Below are 8,648 nucleotides of genomic sequence, written 5' to 3' on the forward strand. Positions count from 1 at the left end.
TTAATCATACGAGGATGTTAGGAGCAAACAATCAAAAGGTGTATATTTTCTCTGTTCAAAGAAGTATGTAAGTACATGGCATTTTGATGCAAAATGAATAATAAGGGTATACAGAGTGGCATAGGGCTAGCAAAAGAAGGAATTAACAAATATGATAACTGTAAACACCCTTCAAGATAGCGTGGTGACGTTTCCTACACACACTTTACACGAGTGTGGTGTTACCTTCTCATGGCTGTCATTTGCCATATAAAACTCTCCTCAGATATCGCCCTCTACAGAAGTCCCTAACACCCAGGTCACCCGAACCCCACAGCACCTCTCACCCACCCTCTGTTACCGCTATTCCACATTGTGTTACTATCCTCTTTCTCTAGATTCTGAAGACACAGTGTGAAACACAGATGGGGTCTCCAGCACAGCAGGTGCTCAGCAAGCATGGGGAGGGGTATGTTAAATGCGTTCAATGAGAAAAAGTGATTTATAGTGTGTCTGCATGGAAATATATATACTCTCACTTTGTGTAATTTTATTTATCCATGAGCTTATTTGATTTTCAGCAAGTAGTTAGGTGTCTCCTATATACCAGGCTTTGTGCTCAGAAGGAAAAACTGTTAATATGGTAAGTGCTTGTGCTTTCTGAGCCCTGAGATGTTGAAAGATCACCCATGAAATAGAAATCTTGGATTCTCAGGTGTATTCAGGAAAGAGTGAGTAATTAGTTTTTTTCCACAGCAGCAGAAATTCGCACAAACCCTTAATGTGAGCTTTATGAATCTGCAAAAGAGGCCCACCCCATATAGAAATTCTTACACTTAGATGACGATGCTGTCCTTCCCACGGAGATGTCAGCATCTGGATTAACAGGAGGACCCTGCACTGCGTAGTGTAGGCAAGGCTGCTGTATAATTCCTGACACCATGAGTTGTATTTGTTTTCACTCAAGATCTATAACAACATTCAGAGCTTAACCTCCTTATTACTTGAGTAATCAGCTCCAGGTGTGGAGACCACAGGGCTCAGAGGGAGGAGCCTTTGGGCTCACTTGGCTCATTCCTCAAGCTACAGAAACCGGCTCTTTAAAAGACTTCAGTAACACACTTGCTGGTAGAAAGCTCTACATACCATAATTTAGTTAAACTTAAATGACTTGCAGCTCTGCTCTTCAGGGCAAAGACTTACCCTGCTGTATTGGCAGAATGTACAATGAGTGGGTTAGCACCATCTCTAACACAACTTTGGCAATACATGATTCTCTATTTTGGAATGAGTTGATGGTTGGGTCACAAAATCAACTGTGATCATTTTTTAACCAGGTCAGGAAAGAATCACAGTACACAGGTTCACAATCAAGGTGAGCATAAGTACATATCCCACCTCTCCCACAACACGTGATAAACCCTTTCAATTAAAAACCAACATATGCAGATGAATGTTTTAAGGAATTAAGAGTCCTGGAAGAAGGAACTTTGGGAATCACAGTTGAATGGCTGTTTTCATGAAGTTATTAGAATCACTGTAGAAAGGAAAACTTAAGGAATTTTCGTTCAAACCAACACAGCTGCCTCAAGTGTTTATTGGAATGAGGCAAGGGATAAGAGAAGAAAATCCAGGCTCCCTATCTCAAGTGCAGGCCAGGTGGTTTTAGTGCCTTGCTCAAGGCTTCACAGCTGACAACAAACCCTGGGGCTAACTAACATCTAAGTCTCTTGTACCCAGATGTTTTGGGCCTGTTTTATAATTCAGAAAACCTCAAATTTGCAGTTCCAGGGCAGCTACTTTACTTTTAAATTGGACATATTGAGACTCTGCTTACCTCCATTCCCCTGGCAAGGAGCTGTAAATAAACTCTCAGGCTTATGGGTCTTTGATATTCGGATTTTAAGCAGAAAGCTACCCCAGGTAGTCCACCAGTTCATGAAACTGTCAGCCCCATTGAGACATGTCAAAATAGGTCAACAAAGGGGATGCTGGGTCTCCTCTGGTGGTGCAGGTGGTTGAACACAGCCCTGTGAAGCTGTCCACAGCCTCTGAAGCGCCAGTTTGATTCCGGCCGGCCAGCGAGATAGCCACATGGCTCAGCAGACCTCTCCTGACTCGCCCGCTGCTCCCCTCAGCAGTGTATTTCGTCAGTTTGCTTGTTCTGTTCCCCGCTCTGTCTCTGGTGAATCCTCTCACCCTCCTGCACATCTCACCTGTACCCCAGTTCTTGCATGATGAATAAATAAATCTTTAAAAAAAAAAAAACAACAATGGGGATGCTGAAGTCCTTGCCTCTCCCTAAAATTGTTACCATCTACCCACTGAAAAGGGGGTCAGGCCAGAGCAAATTGGCCCGCCCATCACTGCGTATATGGACTTTGGTTGCAGGGCTGACTTGTATTCAAATGAGGCTCTGCTACTTGTTATCTGTGCAAACTAGAGAAAATTACTCCACTTGTTTGAGCCTTATTTTCCTTATTTAAGTAACAATGATAATTGAATGACACTCCCCTTTCAGAGTTATTGTATCATCAAGTCAGCACTTAAAAAGTGCCTGGGAAGAATACAAAATAGGAGCATAATAAGGATTTCTTCCTCCCTGCTTCACAATTAAGTTCATTAGTGTTCCTTCTTTTGTTCCTTAATTCTTTCTCCCCCGCCCCCATTTATTTCTATCTCCAAAGTCTATTCAGAAAACCACTGGACTAAAAGGCTGGGATATTTTATTCAAATAATAAGACATTTTATTCTCAAAAATGAATTTTAATTCACCCATTTGTTAGCCTCTGCACAGCCTTGCGATTTTCTCTGGAAATATATGGAGTCCCTCTCCTATTAGACAGGGAACAGTAAAGCTGTCATAATTTGCCTGCTATGTCCTGACTTCTAGAAGAACACTTAACACAGGCAGTTTTGTGTCTGATAAAATAAATGCTTTGGAATATCTGGAATGTGGTCGATGGGCCAGTGGGCAGAGCAGGCCATTGACATCTGATCAATTTGTGTCCTGGCTCTACTATTCTAGTTAATCTTTAGTGGAAACTTCATTTTCTTTATTTGTAATAGATTAAGAAGGATTTATTGGGATCAACTAAAATAATTTGAGGGAAAGGTGATAGGAAATTCAGATTTGAGTTCCTGTTATTAGTTCTGAGCATCAGAGGAAGAAAGATTTTTACCATAGCTCAGGTTGTATCTGCTCTAAGAACCAATGGAGACTTCTCTTCCTCCTATTGCTACCACTCTAGCCCACAGGCCATCTTCTTGGACCCCTGTGGAGGATCCCTGTCTACTACTCCCTTTTTTATGTACTTCTTGAACAGGGTGACCTCCTGTCACTTGCCTGCTTAGAAGCCTTCAGATGTTTTCTCTTAGGTAACCAAGTTCCACAAAGGCACATAGAATCCTCCTCGTGTCTCTTTCCACAACTACTCATTGAATTTCTTTCTTCCTTGTTACACTACATGCCAGCATTCCTTCTGTTCTCCAGCCAAAACAAGCTTGTTCCCACATCAAGCTCATTACCTATTACTATTTATTTTGCCTAAGGCACACTGCTCCAACAATTCAGCATGGCTGTTTCCTTCTTGTCATGTAGGTCACTTCCTCTGAGACCCATTTCTGGTCACACTATTTTTTTTAAAGAGTTATTTATTTATACATACAAGAACTGGGGTACAGGCCAGAGTTGTGGGGGGGTGAGAGGATTCACCAGAGACAGAGTGGGGAACAGAACAAGCAAATCGACAGAAATACACTGCTGAGGAAAGCAGCGGGCGAGTCAGGAGAGGTCTGCTGCGCCATGTGGGTTGCTCCCTGGCCAGCCGGGGGATTGAACTTGTGCTGCAGTGGCTGCGGTGAGCTTCATAGGTTGCGTTTTAACCCCTTACGCCACCAGGGAGGCCCCTAGTCACACTATCTAAAGGGACATCTGTAGTGTGGTAATATTCACTCGAATGCTGTGATCCTATACCTTTAGATCATATACAGAGTTGTAAACCAATGTTATATCAATAAAAAGAAACTTTAAAAAGTTACATTACATCCCTGTCCCCTAGACACTTTTAATCACACTATCCTTCAATTTTTTCTTAGAGTGTGTATCATTAGTGGAAATTAGTTAGTGGACCAATTAATTAGTGAACTATGTTTACTTTGATTGTGGTCTCCCTCAGCACCTAGAATTTAGACATCTAAAGAGCAGGACATACTCTGTATCTCAGTCCAGCCTAGTGATTGGCATGAATACACACATGTGTATGGTGTTAAAGGATCAATTTCTATCAATCTTATGCCTGCTTACCCCAAATTAAAGCATAGGACAGGCAACAGAGGACCTCAAGAGTTTACATAATGGCTTATTTGTATCCCCCCGCTTCTGCTATGCTTTTCCACAAATCAAGAAGTTACTCCTCTAAGTTAGACCCAAGCAAATACTTTAAAATGGATGGATTTGTTATATAGAGAGAGTGTAGAACTAGAATTGTTTTTTGCTTTTATCAGTGTTCCATAAATGTGTATCTAAACATAAAAAGGTTTTTAAGTTTTTACTTTCTTTGCTATTTGATATTTTTTAAAATCTCTGAATATCAGGAAAGGTCAATAGACTAATTCTGTATGTACTGATGATCAGGGCAATTGTTTGTCCAATTTTCAGCTGTAATCAGGAGACATTCCACCCAGTAAAGCTAAGAATCTAGGCACTGGATGGTGATTTGGGGCCAGTAATATCTTTCCCAAGTCGATTTTTGGCAGAAGCATAGCTAGAGATTAGAGGGTGAAAGAGGGGCTGACGGCTTCCAGAGACCTTCCAGGACCTTGAGGCAGCTTATGTTGCTGTGACCCCATTAGATGGCCACCTTCCAATTTTTTAGAACATTACTTCTGGGTATATAGAACTGATATCTTACTGCATGATGGAAGCCCAGCCTGGACAAAGTCCAATTTAGAAAGCATCTCCATGGGGATGATTTTATCTGGCAAGAGACAAATCCAATGATGCCATAGGTGTAATCTTCATTTTCCATGCTTGAGTTTCTTTATAGACCAGATAATAGGCCATCTACAGAACAATGACTGGGGGGAGATTCTGTGTCTAACATTAAAATATTTCTTCAGAGTTGGTCCAATTCAGCTGAACTTCTGGAACTGGAAAAACAGAGACCCTCGAGACAAAAGTCTCATCTCCTCTTCTCTTCTACCATTGTGAATAAGAACATATGAATCAATTTTTAACCAAAACTTGCTATTTTTTTTCCTGTTTAAACTAACTTGACATATTTGAATGGTACTTTCAATAGAGGATTAGATTTAGAGTAAAAATTAGTAGATAATCATTCTAGTTCCTCTTTGTTTGCTTGGTTAGTTACTTTATTTGCTTGGTTAGTTACTTATTCAGCTTGTGGCATCATCCTACAATGTGCAGGTGAAATAACATCCTCCTTGGAGAAGCTTTTTGGTAGTCATTAAATAAATAACTCCATCTTTTACTTCCAAATGGCACTTGCGTTTTCCAGTAATAATGCACTTGATACATTATATCTACCTACTTTAAAATTTCTCTCTCCCTCTCTCTTATAGACTAGGATCTACACAAGGAAGAGAACTATATCTTATCTTTGTATGAACATGTATATGTAACAACATGAATTGTTTGTTGACTGAGAACTGAGCTGATTAAATCAGTGAAAATTTGATCTTATTTTTTACTATAATTTAGTAAAACATACAAAACCTTTAAGTCAGTTATAAGTAAATATTGGTTGGGTACCTACCAAATGACAAGGATTTTTGCATAAATTATTCCATTTAATACCAAATGAGCTTATACTTTCAGTACTAATAACCCAATTTTATCAATGAGGGGTTTGGGATTCAGAAGTATGAAAAATATTTTTCTGAAGTTCATTAACACATAAAGGCAGAATTCAAACAGAAAAGAATTTAAAATTCTTTTCAAATGTGATGCTTTTTCCAACCTCTCATAATAGCTTTACAATAGTTTTCTAATGGCATTAAATTAAATCATATCTCTATAAACATATTTTCCTAGGGTGTTAAGATAATGGGGTCCACTTATGTAACTCTGAGTACAAACAACATAGATATCTGTGTATCTAGCACTCTGTAGAAAATCTTAAAGATGATTGTATCTAGGATTAGTGTGGTTAAAACCATAGGTTTTGGGCTAAAGACGTGAATTAGAATGCCAATTCTGCCATTCTAAGATGGGTGACCTTGGAGAGGTTACATAGAATCAGTGAAACTAAGTCTCCTCATTTTAAAATAATCCTTTCTTGACTGTAACAGAACAAGACTGGTTAATTAAAGCAAAGAAGGAATGTATTAGGGTTACTCACGAGATAAAATAAGAGAATTAGACAAAGGAAAAAACAAGGACATAGTAAACTCTGGATAATTAAAGAATTGTGCTTAAGATCTGCTCACACACTCGAGTGACTATTAGATTGAGACTCAATGTTGACTTCATTAGGATCTAAAAATATATTTCAAATCTGAAAAAATCTGAAGAATTAGTGTTTACAATCACTCATTTGGATCATAAAAGAACTTCAGTAATGACGCTTGTTGAAAGTTTGAGTTGCATTCTACTGAATGAGAATGACAAATCTGGAAAATATACACCCCTTAGTAAACAAATAAAGTTGGTCTGGCTGGGATCATTTAGTAAAGTCCATTTATCATATTTTCCAATTATGATTATTTTCAGTGTTAGAGATCTTGCCATTCTGATGGACTATAATTAGCTCATAAATTTAGTCTTGTTTGAATGCCTGGCATACAACATGACTATGAACATTATGTTCCTTTTAGATCCCTAACCCAATATATTATCAGAACTCCTTGGGTTTTGTGTTAAAGGAAACAAAGTAGAACTAATTTAGCTAATAAAGAAAATTTAAAGACATTGAAAAAGAAATTGTGGTTAGCTCATCTCAGCTCAATAATTCCCTTCATCGAAGTAGATGAAGCCGTGTTACCCTCTTGCTCTGGTGATCATGGAGAGCAGAATCCAGAAGATGAAAGAGGATGAGCAGACAATTTCATATGTCAGTCAGACACTGTCCCAAAATCTGCGGGAAACAGTCGATTGTAGCCAAGAGCTTCTTGGTAAATCCTTGTGAATGTAAGTGCTGGAATACTACCTCCCTCTCTCTTCACTAACTCTATTCTAACAGTCCTCATCATCCTTGCAGTGCCTGCCACACTCCTTCCTTCCAGGAGATGGGATGCATCTGTGAATGCTGGACCCTCGCCTTGGACATCCTCTAAGACTGTACTCTTGCTCTGTCGCAGCTGCCATCTTAACATCACTTTAGCGGCTTTGCTCTGGCAAATGCCCCTATCATCACCATTTCCACGGTCACTTGCACAGTGAGCATGCTCCTTATAGGGGCCCTTTCTACTTGATCTTCTCCTGCTCCCTTTCAATGACCTACAAGTGTAGCTAACAAACCAAGAAGATCAAAGTAAATTTTATGTCACACTCCAGGACTGAATTCTTTTGTATTTGACTTTTTCTAAAGTTTAGAGCAAAACACCTTGAACAACACTCAGTATTTATAGTGGGCCTTACACCTAGATCCCAGGAAGAAGATCTTGAAATTAATAGTTTTTTTTTTTTTTTCAGATGATTTATTGGTGGATGCTTACTAGGGGAATGCCTGAAGATAGTGAAGGAAGCAGGAATAGACAAAGGAAAAAGTCAAACTAAGATGCAGCTTCAACTATCCCTCAGGGATTCTAGAAATGGACTATCTTTCCAGAGTTGTCCACAATGTAGACAAGGAGGCCATGTTTCTCTTTTCCTCTCTTCTAACACACCCCCACGCCCTCCCCCATATCAAGCAGAAACAGAATGAAGTCTATCCTGGACTAAGCGGCAGAGAAAAAGATTCAGCCTTGGGCACGGCAGCCCACTTCAGCCCGGGCAGTGACTCCACCACCATCATTCAACACTACTGAAGACTGTAGCTGGGGAAATGGGTATCTCTGCCCTAAAGCAGGGACATAATCCCTAATGCTGCCATATTGTACTTATGGAAAGTACAGATTCCCAGGTATTTAGAGATTCTTAATCAACAGATTCCAGGTGCGCACCTTACATTAGCCCAAGTGATTCTCATATAGTTTACATATTTGTCTCTGTTTTGGTAAAAATTACTCCAATAATGAAATAAAGTTTTCTCCTGAAAGAGCACTTCTTTTACTCATCCTCTTGCTCATTCTTAGTCAGAATTTTCCTCTGTTCATTAACAGACCTTCTTCGTATAAGATTCCCCAGATGGCTTTATAGATTTAGGACTTCTCTTACAATTGAAAGTTCATGAGTACAAGGTCCATTCAATTTTTCCTTAAATTGATTCTCAACCATCATTTTCTCTACTTTTTTTTTCTCGAGAGCTTGTATTATGATACCAATGTCCGCAAAAGGCAATAAGCTGGGCTCTGCCAAGACTGCAGTGAAATATCACATTTTATAGCCAGGACTTGGATCAAAATCTCAGGGCCTCCTGGAGTTAATTCATTAGTCCTCTAGGATATTCCTTAATGGAAAGAATGTCCCCAACCCTGCTTTGTAAAAATGTGCACCATTACTCAAAAATAAAGTACCATGTCCCTAGCTTTTTTGGCAAGCCAAAATG

This window comes from Talpa occidentalis, unplaced genomic scaffold, assembly GCF_014898055.3.
Source record: "Talpa occidentalis isolate TD23 unplaced genomic scaffold, MPIMG_talOcc4v2.1, whole genome shotgun sequence".
NCBI classification, from domain to species: Eukaryota; Metazoa; Chordata; class Mammalia; order Eulipotyphla; family Talpidae; genus Talpa; species Talpa occidentalis.